The sequence below is a fragment of the Saccopteryx bilineata genome, chromosome 1, assembly GCF_036850765.1.
Source record: "Saccopteryx bilineata isolate mSacBil1 chromosome 1, mSacBil1_pri_phased_curated, whole genome shotgun sequence".
NCBI lineage: Eukaryota > Metazoa > Chordata > Mammalia > Chiroptera > Emballonuridae > Saccopteryx > Saccopteryx bilineata.
The window spans coordinates 404,917,967-404,936,215 of NC_089490.1; positions in this window are offsets into that span (position 1 = coordinate 404,917,967).

An 18,249-nucleotide genomic window follows, 5' to 3' on the forward strand; every position below is an offset into this window, starting at 1 on the left:
TTTTGTCATTTTTAAATTATTAACCCTTATCTTTTACAAATTCTAAAAAACCCAAAAAAATTTAACATAAAAATGTTTTTTAATGTCAGAATAAATTTAATTTTGTTATATTTATTTCATTTAATTACCATAAAAGCACGCTTGGACTTTATATTTTTTTCTTTAATATTTGACTTAATTATTATAACATATTTCTCAAAAATGTGTATATCGTGTGCCTACAATAGGATTTTAAATGTGCCCTGACTTCAAAAAATTTGAGAACCACTGCCCTAAATACTAGACCAAGAGTAAAGAGAAGTTCTCCCCTGGAAGAACTGGTTAAACCCCATTTAGGACAAGCAGAAATTAAAATGGGAAGTGTACCTAAAAGTTAGAAAATCCACCCTATAAAATAATAGTAAAATCCCCTAAGGATGCATCTCTCTCTCTCCCAACAGGAAATAATCTGCAATGCAGGATACAACACCGTGTGGACAGTAAATAAACAGGGATTTTTATACATACAGTACTACCTGGGTTTAGCTAAAACAGCCATTTATAACCCACATAGACAGCCAAATTACAGAGATTTAGAAAATCCACCCAAGGAATTCCCCAGATACCTTAGCATTTTTAAACTCTGAGGATTAACACAGTTACAAACAAGAGCCTTGGGAAAGCATGACTCCATGTAATACAGAGGAAGCGGCTTCGGAGCCAGAGGAAAGGGAAATACTAGAACACCTGTATAGATTGCCCCGGAGATAACACAGGAACTGGCCGAACCACAGTGAAATCATCCAATATGATAACGAGGTGGTTCATCCTGCTTGTCAATGGAATATTAAGGTGTAATGCTAATAATTCTATCAATTATAACAATGTTATTACTGCTACTGCTATTGTGACTACCTTTAAATTTCCTAATGTACTACCCACACAGCAGTTAGTCATAAAGTTAATTTTTTTTTTATTTTGGCTGACATTGATAAAACTGTCTTCCGTCACCTTCTAACTGGTTCTCTTTGTGCTCCTCCCCTCCACCAGCCCCCTCTTTCTCCCCCCCCCCACCCTGTAACCCCAACACTGTTGTCCATGTCTCTGAGTCTCATTTTTATGTCCCACCTATGTATGGAATCATATAGTTCTTAGTTTTTTCTGATTTACTTATTTTGCTCAGTATAATGTTATCAAGGTCCATCCATGTTGTTGTAAAAGATCCTATATCATCATTTCTTATGGCTGAGTAGTATTCCATAGTATGTATGTACCAAAGCTTTTTAATCCACTCATCCTCTGACAGACACTTGGGCTTGTTTCCAGATCTTCACTATTGTGAACAATACTGCCATAAACATGGGGGTGCATTTCTTCTTTTCAAACAGTGCTATGGTGTTCTTGGGGTATATTCCTAACACTGGTATAGCTGGGTCAAAAGGCAGTTCGATTTTTAATTTCTTGAGGAGTCTCCATACTGTTTTCCACAGTGGCTGCACCAGTCTGCATTCCCACCAGCAGTGCAGGAGGATTCCCTTTTCTCCACATCCTTGCCAGCACTTATTCTGTGTTGTTTTATTGATGAGCGCCATTCTGACTGGTGTGAGGTGATATCTCATTGTGGTTTTAATTAGCATTTCTCTAACGATTAGTGATGTTGAGCATTTTTTTCATATGCCTATTGGCCATCTGTGTGTCTTCTTTGGAGAAGTGTCTATTCATTTCTTTTGCCCATTTTTGGATTGGATTGTTTGTCTTCCTGGTATTAAGTTTTACAAGTTCTTTATAAATTTTGGTTATTAACCCCTTATCAGACACATTGTCAAATATATTCTCCCATTGTGTAGTTTGTCTTTTTATTCTGTTCTTATTGTCTTTAGCTGTGCAGAAGCTTTTTAGTTTGATAAAGTCCCATTTGTTTACCCTATCTTTTATTTCACTTGCCTGTGGAGACAAATCAGCAAATATATAGCTGCGAGAGATGTCAGAGAGCTTACTGCCTATGTTTTCTTCTAAGATGCTTATGGTTTTACGGCTTACATTTAAGTCTTTTATCCATTTTGAGTTTATTTTTGTGAATGGTGTAAGTTGGTGGTCTAGTTTCATTTTTTTGCAGGTAGCTGTCCAATTTTCCCAACACCATTTGTTGAAGAGCCTGTCTTTACTCCAATGTATGCTCTTACCTCCTTTGTCAAATATCAGTTGTCCATAATAGCGTGGGTTTATTTCTGGGTTCTCAGTTGTGTTCCATTGATCTATGTGCCTGTTCTTATGCCAGTACCAGGCTGTTTTGAGTACAATGGCCTTGTAATATAACTTGATATCCGGAAGTATGATACCTCCCACTTTATTCTTCCTTTTCAAGATTGCTGAGGCTATTTGTGTTCTCTTTTGATTCCATATAAATTTTTGGAATATGTGTTCTATATCTTTGAAGTAAGTCATTGGTATTTTAATTGGTATTGCATTGAATTTATAAATTGCTTTGGGTAATATAGACATTTTAATGATGTTTATTCTTCCTAACCATGAGCACAGTATATGCTTCCACTTGTTTGTATCTTCCCTGATTTCTTTTATCAATGTTTTATAATTTTCCTAGTACAAGTCTTTAATCTCCCTGGTTAAATTCATTCCTAGGTACTTTATTTTTTTGGTTGCAATGGTAAAGGAGATTGATTCCTTAATTTCTCTGACAGTTCATTGTTAGTGTATAAAAATGCCTCTGATTTCTGAGTATTAATTTTATATCCTGCCACCTTGCTGAATTCATTTATCAGGTCTAGTAGTTTTTTGACTGCGACTTTAGAAGTTAATTTTTTAAGATTTTATTTATTCATGGTTTTTTTTTTTGTTTTTGTTTTTGTTTTAGAGAGGAGAGAGAGAGAGAAAAAAAAAAGGAAGGAAGAGCAGGAAGCATTAACTTCCACATGTGCCTTGACCGGGCAAGCCCGGGGTTTCGATCTGGTGACCTCAGCGTTCCAGGTCCACGCCTTATCCACTGCACCACCACAGGTCAGGTTAGACATATACTTTTTTAACCTACCCGTGGTGGAAACCACCCCGAGGGAAGCATTTTATAATTTAGGAAATTTCGCCTTCGTACACGGCAACACCAACCTGACCTTCTGGGACCACACTGTGAACTCAGGGAATTGGACAACGGATAACGTCACAGACAACTCAATGGACACCTGCAAACTAATCACCGACTCCATGAACGTGAAGATCAACGGGAAAACTGTATACTCATCATATGCAATTCACGCACTTTGAAACATTTACCAATGACCACATTCAGTGAACTGCAGGAAGAAGATATGAACAGGCCCTGGCCGGTTGGCTCAGTGGTAGACCGTCAGCCCAGCATGTGGAAGTCCCAGGTTTGATTCCCGCTCAGGGCACACAGGAGAAGTGTCCATCTGCTTCTCTACCCTTCCCCCTCTCCTTTCTCTCTATCTCTCTCTTCCCCTCCTGCAGCCAAGGCTCATTGGAGCAAAGTTGGCCCGGGCACTGAGGATGGCTCTGTGGCCTCCGCCTCAGGCACTAGAATGGCTCTGGTTGCAACAGAGCAGAGGCCCAGATGGGCAGAGCATCGCCCCCTGGTGGGCATGCTGGGTGGATCCTGGTCCGGCATATGCGGGAGTCTGTCTCTCTGCCTCCCTGCTTCTCACTTCAGAAAAATACAAAAAGAAAAAAAGAACATATGAACAAGGAAAAGGATTATGGAGAAACCTTTGAAAAACTTGAAGTACTCCATAGAGAGACTAAAAAACTTATCTCAAAAGCTGGACAAGAACAGAACATTATAAAGGAACTGAGATTAACACCTAACGGTGTGCGCATCATCTTAGACCATGATGCAGAAGGACTTGGTAAACCATGTAACTTTACAGAGACCACAGGTTCTATATTTCCAACACTGAGTTGTAAACCAACATGGAACTTATTAAATCCAGTATATTATAGTGAACAAGGTATTCATACCTTTACATCAATATGGACTGGAATTAAGGAAATAATAATACTTATATGCCTGTTTGTTTTGATTATATTAGGATTAAAGGTGTGTAATCCAGCCCTGGCCGGTTGGCTCAGTGGTAGAGCATTGGCCTGGCGTGCAGGAGTCCCGGGTTTGATTCCTGGCCAGGGCACACAGGAGAGGCACCCATCTGCTTCTCCACCCCATCCCCTCTTCTTCCTTTCTGTCTCTCTCTTCCCCTCCCACAGCCAACGCTCCATTGGAGCAAAGTTGGCCCGGGCGCTGAGGATGGCTCTGTGGCCTCTGCTTCAGGCGCTGGAATGGCTCTGGTTGCAACAGAGCAATGCCCCAGATGGGCAGAGCATCACCCCCTGGTGGGCATGCCGGGTGGATCCTGGTCGGGCACATGCAGGAGTCTGTCTGACTGCCTCCCCATTTCCAACTTCAGAAAAATACAAAAATAAAAAATAAAATAAAATAAAGGTATGTAATCCCATTTGCAATATATGCTTAAAAAGGAATAAAAAAAATAGTTTTGTAATGATCCTTGCAAGCATCTGACTTGCTGGGATCAAGGGGTGGAATGTGGCAATGATATAAAATTATAGTAATTAAATATATAGAAATACAGAAAAACATGGAAGATATATAAAATAATTAGGCTATGATATTAAAAGCAATTCAGGAAATCAAATAAAGTTATGCCGTCTGGATAGGAATTCATATAGTGTGTACAGATGTGATCAACAGACTCTGCCTTTCCGCAGGGCCCAGTTAGTGTGTGTGTGAAGTTATACATCGATAAGAAGGGGCTTGATGTCATAACTGTAAACCAACATAAACAAGAAGCTTCCCTAGGAACATCCATAAGAGTGGCTTGATGTGACATTTCAGTAGATTAATATAAAAAGAGCTCCCTGCCAGGAACTACCCAAAGAGTGGTTTGAGATAATAATCCTGTACATTGACACCTGTTAGAAGGTGTAGGAGAGAAAAGGTAATAAAGTTAAGGGACCCCCTGCTGTGGTAGTCACGCAGACTCCAACTTGAACATGAACGTGGACTGTCTCCAGGCCACTCTGACCAAAGACAGCAGAGAGGAGCACGCAGAGGGGCCCTCTTAAGCTGTGCCCAGGCAGGCACGCCAGAGGATCTGTGAGTAATAAACTGCCTGTGTGATTCTTGCAACTAACTGAGTGCCGGTCGTGTCTTTCCTCTGGTGGCAGGTGGTGTCGGCACTGATAAGTAGAATCCTCATAACCGCCCCAAGAGTAGCCTCAAAGAGGCTGCCAGCCCTGCTCATAAGCAGGAGTGTCCCACTGTGCGGGGAAGTTGAATCAGGGATGCCTGATCGGCTTCAAGCTTGGGCTCTAATGGGACAAGCTCCTTTTTTGTCCACATAGGCAAGAATACCTTAATTAAAATGCTGTAGGCAACGCCCCACAAAGAGAGATAATGACAAAGGTGACAATGGAAGTCAAGAACAGTCCAGGGCGGGGTAGTGAGAGGGTGCAGCGGGCTGGCAGGTCTCCAGGAAATACCTTTTAAAGGGGAGGGCCAGAAACAACTTGCTGTTGAAAAGCAGGGCCCCAGCTGCGGGTCCAGGCCCTGGGACCCCGGGCAGCGCAGAGCTAGGAGTTGGCCCAGCACCGGCCCCCGGCGTAGCCATGCGCTATGGCCGGGACATACCCTCGCCTGCTGCTGCTTCTGCTGCTGCTGCTGCTGCTCAACTTCCCGCAGGTGAGTGCGCGGCGAGCGGTTCCGGGAAGGAAGGCTTCGGCGGTACCGGCCGAGCCCGGGGAGGGACAGAAGTCTCAAAGTCTGACTTCTGGAGCCGGGAGAGAACCCTGCAGCGGCTCGCACCGCCGGCATCCCGAGCACCGGGATCTGGAGCCGTTCAGGGCGGGGACCGCACCCGCCCAGGTCCCGGGGAGCGCAGGTGCGCGCGCCCAGACTCCCCCAGAGAATGACTCGCAGAACAACGGCCGGCCAGCGGGTCCCTGCGGCCACCCCTGTCCCTGCGGGGGAGGGGGTCCCCGGTTAGGCCCCATGGTGACCGCTTGGGACTGGGCAGAGTGGGCAGCCCCGCAGCAGAGGGCCAGAGCCGTTCATCCTCTCAAGTTGGACCTGATGTTCCACTGTGGTCCATGCCAGCTGCTCACTGAGAGGCCGTGTTAACTATTTATTGTTATAATAAACATAGAAAAGTAAGTTGTAGAAATATGAATAAGAAAACGTGTAAATGGTTGAAATGAATGCAGAGTGAAACTAAAAATAGTTATGCCCTGGGGGAACAACCATGCAGGGAGTGCAGAGTGATGAGTCAATCCTGACCAGAGCAGGCAGTGGCACAGTGATTAGAGCAGGGATCCCCAAACTTTTTACACAGGGGGCCAGTTCACTGTCCCTCAGACCGTTGGAGGACTGGACTATAAAAAAAACTATGAACAAATCCCTATGCACACTGCACATATCTTATTTTAAAGTAAAAAAACAAAACAGGAACAAATACAATATTTAAAATAAAGAACAAGTAAATTTAAATCAACAAACTGACCAGTATTTCAGTGGGAACTTTGGGCCTGCTTTTGGCTAATGGGATGGTCAATGTGCTCCTCTCACTGACCACCAATGAAAGAGGTGCCCCTTCTGGAAGTGTGGTGGGGGCCGGATAAATGGCCGCAGGGGGCCACATGCGGCCCGCGGGCCGTAGTTTGGGGACCCCTGGATTAGAGCCTGGGACTGGGACAAAGAGGAGGCACATTTGAAACTGTGAGGTCGCTGGCTTGAGCTTGGGATCAGGACCCCAAATAAGCTCATGGTCACAAGGTTGAGCCCAAAAGTCTCTGGCTTGAGTGCAAGGTCCCTGGCTTGAGCCCAAAGTCACTGACCTAAGCAAGGGGTCACTGGCTCAGCTGGAGCCGCCGCAAGGCACATATGAGAAAGGAACCAATGAACAACTAAGGTACCTCAAAGTAGAATGGATGCTTCTCATCTCTCTCCCTGTCTGTCCCTCTCTGTCCCTCTCTCTGTATCTGTCACACACACACAAAAGATTGAATCCTGACAATAGCCAGAATGTTATGTGGTTTGTGATCACCATATGGCAAGAGGTGCTGCATGTGAAGTGTTACAGTAATATAATGTTATAGTAATTAAATATATAGAAAAACATATTTAATTAAATTTATTTAAAATATAGAAATTTAGTAATTAAAAATATAGAAAAATATAGAAGATATATAGATATATAGAAATAAGTTAGGATATAATATTAAAAGCCATTAAGGCAAGTGAATAAGGCTGTGCCCTCTGGGTGGGAGCTAATCTAGTGTGTAGGGATATGATAGACAAGACCTTGTCCTTAGCTCAGGGCCCAGTCAGTGTGCGTGTGAAATTATATAGATAAAAAGAGCTCCCTGCGAGGAACTCCCCAAAAGTGGCTTGATGTGATAATCCTGTAGAGTAACACCTGTTACAAGGCGTATGCAGAAAGGGAACCAAAGCTGAGGGGTCCACACCGCTCTGACCAAGGACAGCTGAGAGGAGCACACTGATGGGGCCCCTTAAGCTGTACCCAGGCAGCCGTAGGATCTGTGAGTAATAAACTGCCTGTGTGATTCCTGCAACTAACTTGTGTGCTGGTCATGTCTTTCCCCCGGTGGCAGTTGGTCTTGGCACTGATAAGTAGAATCCTCACAGCCTCCTCAAGAGTAGTCTCAAAGAGGCTGCCAGCCCTGCTAATAAGCAGGAGTGTCCCACTGCATGGGGACATCAAATTGGGGACGCCTGATCGACGTAGAGCTCAGACTCTACTGGGACAACTGGTATAGTTGGCTCTCAGCCTTAAAGACACCATTTCAGTTGGAAATTTCTGACTTAAAACCAGATGGCAGAAGTGAAGGGAAATTCGTAAACTCCATATGGTTTAGTGGCCGTCCGCCGAAAGCTGGGAGAAACCTCTTCCATCTTCGGGTCTGACCTGGTCAGGGTGTATACTGACCGGCCTATGCTAAGGAGAGAGAATGTCCCAAGGTGGACTCAGCAGATGGCTGTCACTCTTGAAAGGCAACTCTGAGAAAACTGTTCTGAAGCCCACAAACTATAAAAAATATTATAAAGAGGATCTACAAAATAAGCTTCAGAGCAAATTCATGAAAACATTACATTGCTTAAAGCTAAAACTAACTAAAGGCCTAAGAGAGTGCGGGAGGAAGTACAGAGTAGAAACTAGTTCAGATCCACATACTAACCCAAAATGGTTTTACCCATTCGGGAGACACAAAGTAGGAATTAGTACTAAGAAGGGAAATGAAGCCTGACCTGTGGTGGCGCAGTGGATAAAGCATGGACCTGGAAGTGCTGAGATCACCGGTTCGAAACCCTGGGCTTGCCTGGTCAAGGCACATATGGGAGTTGATGCTTCCTGCTCCTCCCCCCTTCTCAATCTCTGTCTCTCTCTCTCTCCTTTCTAAAATGAATAAATAAAATAAAAATAAAATCCAAGTCTTAAACTCTTAAAAGAAAAAAAAAAAAAGAAGGGAAATGAAAAAGATTAGAACTTTCTTTTTCTTTTTTAGACAGAGACAGAGAGTCAGATAGAGGGACAGACAGGGACAAACAGGAAGGGAGAGAGATGAGAAGCATCAATTCTTTGTTGTGGCACCTTAGTTGTTCATTGATGGCTTTCTCTTATGTGTTTTAACCAGGGGAGTGACCCCTTGCTGAATTCAGCCACTGACCTTGGTCTCAAGCCAGTAACTCTGAGGTCATATCTATGATCCCACACTCAAACCAACAACCTTGGGGTTTCAAACCTGGGTCCTCAGCATCCCCGGTCCATGGTCTATCCACTGTGCCACCGCCTGGTCAGGCTCGAGCTAAATTATTTTTTAATGTCAAGCTAAAATTTTAAGTCTTGAGTTCCCCCCATCTGATAGAGCATCTATGTGAAATGCTGAGGTCACAGGTCAAAACCCCAAGCTTGCCCGATCAAGTCACATATGAGAAGGAGTTAATGAGCCAGTAAGGTGAAACAACTATGATTTCGCTCCCTTTCTCTCTCAAGTCAGTAAGTAAATTCTTTTTTAAAAATTCACCTTGAGGCCCTGGCTGGTTGGCTCAGCGGTAAAGCGTCAGCTCAGCATGTGGAAGTCCCGGGTTGGATTACCGGTCAGGGCACACAGGAAAAGTGCCCATCTGCTTCTCTACCCCTCCCCCTCTCCTTCCTCTCTATTTCTCTCTTCCCCTCCCACAGCCAAGGCTCCATTGGAGCAAAGCTGGTCCAGGCACTGAGGATGGCTCCATGGTCTCTGCCTCAAGCACTCGAATGGCTCCGGTTGCAATGGAGCAACGCCCCTGATGGGCAGAGCATCGCCCCCTGGTAGGCATGCCGGGTGGATCCCAGTCAGGCGCATGCAGGAGTCTGTCTCTCTGACTCCCTGCTTCTCCCTTCATAAAAATACAAAAAAATAAACAATAAAAAAAATAATAAAACAATAAAAAACCTAGACCCTGCAAACATACAAAGACGTAAGGGGTTACATGATATTGATGGTGGTAGTTCAGGGAGGCGGAGAGGGCAAAGCAGGGAGATCGCCGGGATTCTGTAAGAAGTGAAGTGTGTACGCTGACACGTCTTTACAGAGGCGGGAACAGGACAGGTGACAGTCAGTGGTTCACAGAACAGTGACAAGGGGGGGGGGTGTTGGCTCCTGCTCCGGTGGGATGTCTGGCCTGATGGAAAATGAAAAGATGGCCTTACATTGCAGAGGCACAGTAGCAGGTACATTATCACAGACGCATTGACCTTTGTTGAGAGAGACCCTTCCTAGGACATGACCACCCTCCCTAAACTGCTTTTAGCTAGAAAGGTTTAAGTCAGACCACCCTGCGTGTTTACTTTGGGTCTCTGAGTTTGCAAGGCCATTGTGCGGGGCTCATCTGAGTTTGCCAGGTTTAGTTTGTGGTTCCGTCTTATTTGTTTTGGCCACACATTAAAAAATTGTTTTAGGCCTGCCCTGTGGTGGACCAGTGGACAGAGCACCAACCTGGGAAGCTGAGGTCGCTGGTTCAAAGCCCTGGGCTTGCCGGGTCAAGGCACAGATGACAAGCGACTAAGGAACGGCTAGAGTGAAGCAACTACTTCTCATATTACAACCCTATAAAATCAATAAATATGAGAGAGACAAGATGGCGCTGGAGTAGGCAGACATACCAACACTCACCTCCCAGAACCAAAGTGGATTACAAACTAATTTTAAGAACTATCATCTGGAAAAACCAACATTGGACTAAACTAAGAGGACTCTTCAACCAAGGAACACTGAAGAAGCTACACCAAGACTGGTAGGAAAAGCAGAAACACGGAGAGGGCTGCCCAGCTCCCCGGAGCGAACGGCAGCAGGGAGAGACTCACGTGGCAAGAAGTGAGTTTAGCAGAGAGGGGAGGGTCCTGAGCCCCAGGAACAAAGCCCCAGCCTGCAGCTCCGGAACCCAGAAGAGGCATAAGGACAGTATTTAGCTGGAAACAAATCAGGATACTGTTTGTGAGAAAGAGTCTGATTTCTCAGATCCAGGATTCTTCTTAAAGGAACCATGCAGAAAACCTCTTTCACAACCACTCACCTGGGGCTCTGGGGGATAGGGGGAAAGAGGAGAATGCCAGAGTCACAGGAAGAGAGTGTAATCTAGGAGGCACAGGGAGAAACATTTTGGGAGATAGCCACCCTAACCCCTGGGACGAGTCACTCCCCAAATCTGAAGTGAATATTTCCCCCGGAAACAGCAATACCAGCAAAGGGAAGCAAGACACCAGCCAAACAAGCTCTCCTGTGGAACTCAGAGCAGAGTCTCTCAGAAGGAGGGAGCTTTCTGGTCTACAGTAGTGAGTGTTAGGGTCTGAGCTGTAGCGCCTGCACCCCACACGGCTGAGGGCACGTCGGAGGGTGGGCAACAGCAGGACGGGGAGGTGCGGTTCTGTCAGCAGGAGTGGAAGCCGGCTGGCCAACACTGGGCCCAGGTGTGAGCTCAGTCTTGCCCAGCTGGGGAAGAGTGGGCTTGCAAAAGCAGTCAAGCCCAGCTGCCGGCAGCCTGTAATCCAACCTGCAGGAGAAGGGTGGGAACTCTGGAAGGAGTGGAGACCAGCCATTGAGCAAGGGCACAAGAGCACAGCCTTGCCCCCAGGCTTGTGGCCTGACTTGAGAGCTGGCTCCTCCCACGGGGGTGGAACCAAAAACCCAGAACAGGCAGAGTTCCGCTACTGAGCTAAGCGTGGGTAGAGCCAAGGGTAGCAGCTGTTCCACGAGTGGGCTCCTCCTGCAAGGACAGGGTGAAAGCCTGGAAACAGGCAGAGACCCGCAGCTGAGCAAAGGTGCTTGCCACTGCCCTCAGGGCCGAGCATAATGCCACCCACGGGGGCAGGACAAAAGCCAAGGCCACCAAGGCTTGTGCACTGGAGCACGTGATCACAGCCACTCTTGTGAAGGAGGAGTGGAAACCACAGCAACAGCCCCAGTGGGCAGGCACCAGCAATGCCCAAACCCAAAAGCCCTAGGCAGCAACAGAAGAAAGGGTGGTGGGCCTGCAGACAGACCATACCTAGGGAACAGAGGCCATACCCAGTGGATTCCAGAGGCCAAAACCTTCCTTTACACAGAGAAAATGTGAAGGCAAAGAAATGCAACAAAAATGAACCAAGAGAAATCCCCAGAAAAGGACCTAAATGAATCAGATATAACCAAATTACAAGATGCAGAGTTTAAAATAATGATCGTTAGGATGCTCAAAGATATTAGAACAACAATAGATGGTCATTACAAACTCCTAAATAAATAGATAGCAAATGTAAAAAAGGACATTGAAATAATGAAAAAGAATCAGTCAGAAATGACAAATACAGTATCTGAAATAAAGAACACAATGGAAGGAATTAAAAGCAGGATGGATGAAGCAGAGAATTGAATCAGCGAGTTAGAGGACACGATAAATAAAGGCATGGAAGCAGAGAATAAAAAGAAAAGAGACTCAAAAAGTCTGAGGAAATTCTAAGAGAGCTCTGTGACAACATGAAAAGAAATAACATCCGCATCATAGGGGTTCCTGAAGAATAAGAGAAAGAACAAGGGATAGACACTTTGTTCAAACATCATAGCTGAAAAACTTCTGTCAATTAGGGCAGGAAAACATCTCATGTTCAGGAAGCACAGAGAACTCCATTAAGGAGAAACCCAAAGAAATCAACACCAAAACACATCATAATTAAAATACCAAAGCTAAGTGATAAAGAGAAAATATTAAAAGCTGCTAGAGAAAAAAAGACTATCACCTACAAAAGAGCCCCCATAAGGAAGACTTCTGATTTCTCAACAGAAACACTTGAGGCCAGAATGGAATGGCAAGAAATATTCAAAGTAATGCAGAACAAGAGCCTACAACCAAGACTACTTTATCCAGCAAGGCAACATTTAAAATTGAAGGAGAAATAAAAAGTTTTCCAGACAAAAAAAACCTCAAGGAATTCACTGCAACCACACCAAGGCTGCAAGAAATGCTAAGGGACCTGTTGTAAACAGATCAAAGGAGAAAAAGAATATAGCAAAAGAGAAATACAGTTTTAAAGAATAAAATGGCGGCCTGACCAGGCAGTGGCGCAGTGGATAGAGCGTTGGACTGGGATGCAGAGGACCCAGGTTCAAGACCCCGAGGTCGCCAGCTTGAGCGCGGGCTCATCTGGCTTGAGCAAAAGCTCACCAGCTTGGACCCAAGGTTGCTGGCTCGGCAAGGGTTACTGGTCTGCTGAAGGCCCGGTCAAGGACATATGAGAAATCAATCAATGAACAACTATGGTGTCACAATGAAAAACTGATGATTGATGCTTCTCATCTCTCTCCATTCCTGTCTGTCTGTCCCTGTCTATCCCTCTCTCTGCTCTCTCTCTCTGTAAAAAAAAAAAAAAAAAAATATAAACAATTACATATCAATAATAACCTTAAATGTAAATGGATTAAATGATCCAATCAAAAGACATAGGTAGCTGCATGGATAAGAAACAGGACCCATACATATGCTGTCTACAAGAGACACCTTAAAACAAAAGATGCACATAGACTGAAGATAAAAGGATGGAAAAAAATATTTCACGCAAATGGAAATGAAAAAAAAAGCTGGGGTAGCAATACTTATATCAGACAAAATGGACTTTAAAACAAAGACTATAGTAGAATAAAAGGTCACTACATAATGATAAAGGGAGCAATCCAACAGAAAGATATAACCATTATAAATATCTACGCACCTAATATAGGAGCACCTAAATATATAAAGCAGACTTTGATGGATTTAAAGGGTGAGATCAACAGCAGTACTATAATAGTAGGGGATTTTAATACTCCATTAACATCATTAGATAGATCCTCAAGAAAGAAAATTAACAAAGAAACAGCAGACTTAAAGGACACACTAGATCAACTCGATTTAATAGATATCTTCAGAACCTTTCACCCTAAACAGCAGAATATACATTCTTTTCAAGTGCTCATGGTACATTCTCTAGATAGACCACATGTTAGGGCACAAAAGTGTCTCAACAAATTTAAGAAGATTGAAATCATATCGAGCACTTTCTCTGATCACAATGGCATAAACTAGAAATCAACCACAACAGAAAAACTGAAAAATACTCAAACACTTGGAAACTAAATAGCTGTTATTAAATAACGAATGGGTAAACAATGAGATCAAAGAAGAAATTAAAAATTCCTAGAAACAAACGATAATGAGCATACATCAACTCAAAATTTATGGGACACAGCAAAAGCAGTCCTGAGAGGGAAGTTTATAGCATTACAGGCATACCTCAAGAAGCTAGAAAAAGCTCAAATAAACAACTTGACCCTACATCTAAAAGAACTAGAAAAAGAACAGCAAGTAAAGCCCAGAGCTAGTAGAAGGAAGGAAATAATAAAGATCAGAGCAGAAATAGGCCCTGGCCGGTTGGCTCAGTGGTAGAGCGTCGGCCTGGCATGCAGAGTCCAGGGTTCGATTCCCGGCCAGGCCACACAGGAGAAGCGACCATCTGCTTCTCCACCCCTCCCCCTCCTTCCTCTCTGTCTCTCTCTTCCCCTCGCAGCCAAGGCTCCATTGGAGCAAAGATGGCCCGGGCGCTGGGGATGGCTCCTTGGCCTCTGCCCCAGGTGCTAGAGTGGCTCTGGTCACGACAGACGACGCCCACCAGGGGCAGAGCATCGCCCCCTGGTGGGCAGAGCGTCGCCCCTGGTGGGCGTGCCGGGTGGATCCCGGTCGGGCACATGTGGGAGTCTGTCTGACTGTCTCTCTCCGTTTCCAGCTTCAGAAAAAAATGCAAAACAAACAAACAAACAAAAAGAAATAAATGACATAGAGGCTAAAGAAACAATACAGAGGATCAAGGAAACCAGGAGCTGGTTCTTTGAAAAGGTAAACAAGATCGATGAACCTTTAACCAGACTCACCAAGAAAAAAAAGAGAGAGGACTCAAATAAATAAAATTAGAAACTGAGAGTGGAGAAATAACAACTGACACAAAAAAAAAAAAAACAGAAATACAAAATATTGTAAGAAAATATTATGAAGAACTGTATACCAAAAAACTAGACAACCTAGATGAAATGGGACAAATTCCTTGAAAACAGAAATAATCTTCCAAAAAATTAATCTGGAAAAATCGAGAACCTAAACAGACTAATTACAACAAGTGAGATTGAAAACAGTTATCAGAAAAGTCCTGGACTCTGATGGCTTCCCAAGTGAAAATTCTACCAAATATTCAAAGAAGAACTAACTCCTATCTTTCTCAAGCTATTTCAAAAAATTAAAGAGGAATGAAGACTTCCAAGCTCCTTTTATGAGGCGAGTATAATTCTGATTCCAAAACCAGACAAAGACAACATAAAAAAAAGAAAATTATAGGCCAATATCTCTGATGAATTTAGATGCTAAAATCCTCAACAAAATATTAGCAAACTGGATCCAGCAATATATGGAAAAAATCATACACCATGATCAAGTGGTTTATTCTTGGGCGGCAAGGCTGGTCCAATATTCAGCAAATCAATCAATGTGATTCATCACATACACAAAGAAGGAGAAAACCACATGATAATTTCAATAGATGCAGAAAAAGCATTTGATAAAATTCAGCACCCATTCATGATCAAAACTCTCAGCAAAGTGGGAAATACAGGGAACATACCTCAACATGATAAAGGCCATCTATGAAAACCCACAGCCAATATCATACTCAATGGGCAAAAATTAAAAAGTAATATCCCCTTAAGATCAGGAACAAGGGCAGGGGTGCCCCTTTCACCACTCTTATTCAACATAGTTCTGGAAGTCCTAGCTACAGCATCAGACAAGGAAAAAGGAATAAAAGGCATCCAAATTGGAAAAAGAAGAAGTAAACTATCATTATTTGCAGATGATATGATATGGTATATAGAAAACCCTAAAGTCTCAGTCAAAAAACTACTAGACCTGATAAATGAATTCAGTAAAAGTGGCAGGATATAAAATCAATACTCAGAAATCAGAGGCATTTTTATACACTAACAATGACTGTCAGAAAGAGAAATTAAGGAATCAATCCCCTTTACCATTGCAACCAAAAAAATAAAGTACCTAGGAATAAATCAACCAGGGAGATTAAAGACTTGTACTCAGAAAAGTTATAAAACAATGGATAAAAGAAATCAGGGAAGATACAACAAGCTGATGGCATATACCATGCTCATGGTTAGGAAGAATAAACATCATTAAAATGTCTATATTACCCAAAGCAATTTATAAATTTAATGCAATACCAATTAAAATACTAATGACTTACTTCAAAGATATAGAACACATGTTCCAAAAATTTATATGGAATCAAAAGAGAACACAAATAGCCTCAGCAATCTTGAAAAGGAAGAATAAAGTGGGAGGTATCACACTTCTGGATATCAAGTTATATTATAAGGCCATTGTACTCAAAACAGCTTGGTACTGGCATAAGAACAGGCACATAGATCAGTGGAACAGAACTGAGAACCCAGAAATAAACCCACACTTCTATGGACAACTGATATTTGACAAAGAAGGTAAGAGCATACATTGGAGTAAAGACAGCCTCTTCAACAAATGGTGTTGGGAAAATTGGACAGCTACCTGCAAAAAATGAAACTAGACACCAACTTACAGCATTCACAAAAATAAACTCAAATGGATAAAGACTTAAATGTAAGCCGTAAAACCATAAGCTCTTAGAAGAAACATAGGCAGTAAGCTCTCTGACATCTCTCCAGCAATATATTTGCCAATTTGTCTCCACAGGCAAGTGAAATAAAAGACAGGATAAACAAATGGGACTTTATCAAACTAAAAAGCTTCTGCACAGCTAAAAACAATAAGAACAGAATAAAAAAGACAAACTACACAATGGGAGAATATATTTGACAATGTGTCTGATAAGGGGTTAATAACCAAAATTTATAAAGATCTTGTAAAATTTAATACCAGGAAAACAACCCAATCCAAAAATGGGCAAAAGAAATGAATAGACACTTCTCCAAAGAGGACATACAGATGGCCAATAGACAAATGAAAAAATGCTCAACATCACTAATCATTAGAGAAATGCAAATTAAAACCACAATGAGATACCACCTCACACCAGTCAGAATGGGCGCTCATCAACAAAACAACACAGAATAAATGCTGGCGAGGATGTGGAGAAAAGGGAACCCTCCTGCACTGCTGGTGGGAATGCAGACTGGTGCAGCCACTGTGGAAAACAGTATGGAGATTCCTCAAGAAATTAAAAATCGAACTGCCTTTGACCCAGCCATTCCACTGTTAGGAATATATCCCAAGAACACCATAGCACTGTTTGAAAAGAAGAAATGCACCCCCATGTTTATGGCAGCATTGTTCACAATAGCAAAGATCTGGAAACAGCTCAAGTGTCCGACAGAGGACGAGTGGATTAAAAAGCTTTAATATATATATATATATATATATATATATATATATATATATATATATATATATAATGGAATACCACTCAACCATAAGAAATGATGACATCAGATCTTTTACAACATGGATGGACCTTGATAACATTATACTGAGCGAAATAAGTAAATCAGAAAAAACTAAGAACTATATGATTCCATACATAGGTGGGACATAAAAATGAGACTCAGAGACATGGACAACAGTGTTGGGGTTACAGGGTGGGAGGGGGAGATGTAGGGGGTTGGGGGAGGGGAAGGGCACAAAAAAAACCAGTTAGAAGGTGACGGAAGACAATTTTATCAATGTCACCCCATTAAAATTAATTTAAGGAAAAGAATTCATCTCACAGCTAATTCAGGCAGTTAGAAGAATAGTATAAGGATGCTAATTCTGCTTCTCAGGCCACATCTTGCAAAAGGGGCCCCAAGCAAATTGGTGATTTGGCTCCTCTGATTTTGCCAATTGGATTAAAAAAATATATCAATAGGATAGGAACACCCTGAAATGGAACTAACAATACATGAGTATAAATTTAAAGGACTTTTAGATACTGGAGCTGATGTATCTGTTATTGCTAAGCTACATTGGCCTCCTTCCTGGCCCACTCATGCAGCAGCCACAGAATTACAAGGTATATGGCAGAGTAAATCCCCTCAACAAAGTTCTAGTTTTCTACATTGGGAAGATTAAGAAGGTCATTCTGGATTTTTTTAAGCCTTATGTGCTCCCTGGATGGCCAGTTAATTTGTGGGGTAGAGATGTTTTGAAAAATATGGGAGAGTTGCTTGTCAGTCCTAATGGTTTAGTCAGTACTCAGATGCTTGATTGGGGATTTTTGCCCACCAAGGGACTAGGGAAAGAACAGTGAGAAATTCTCACCGCCATAGAAGTGGCACCCAATACCAGAAAGTGTGGATTAGGATATCAAAATTTAGCATAGAGGCCTTGGTAGTTCCTGCTACCCCAATAATGCATTGTGCAGACCCAATTACTTGTAAATGAGATAATCCTGTATGTGTAGACCAATGGCCCCTTTCTCAGGAGAAACTTAGTGCAGCTGCTCAATTGATACAAGAGCAGCTACAGCTTTGGGCACATTGAACCATCTAATAGCCCATGGAATACACTTCCATATTTTGATCTTGTTGCCTCCTGGATTATCAAGGGTCATAGGTGACCCTTACAGCTTATAGGTTTTGAGCCTCAAAATTATTGTTCCTTTTTCAAAGGATCAACAATGGTTCTGGGAAACTTCC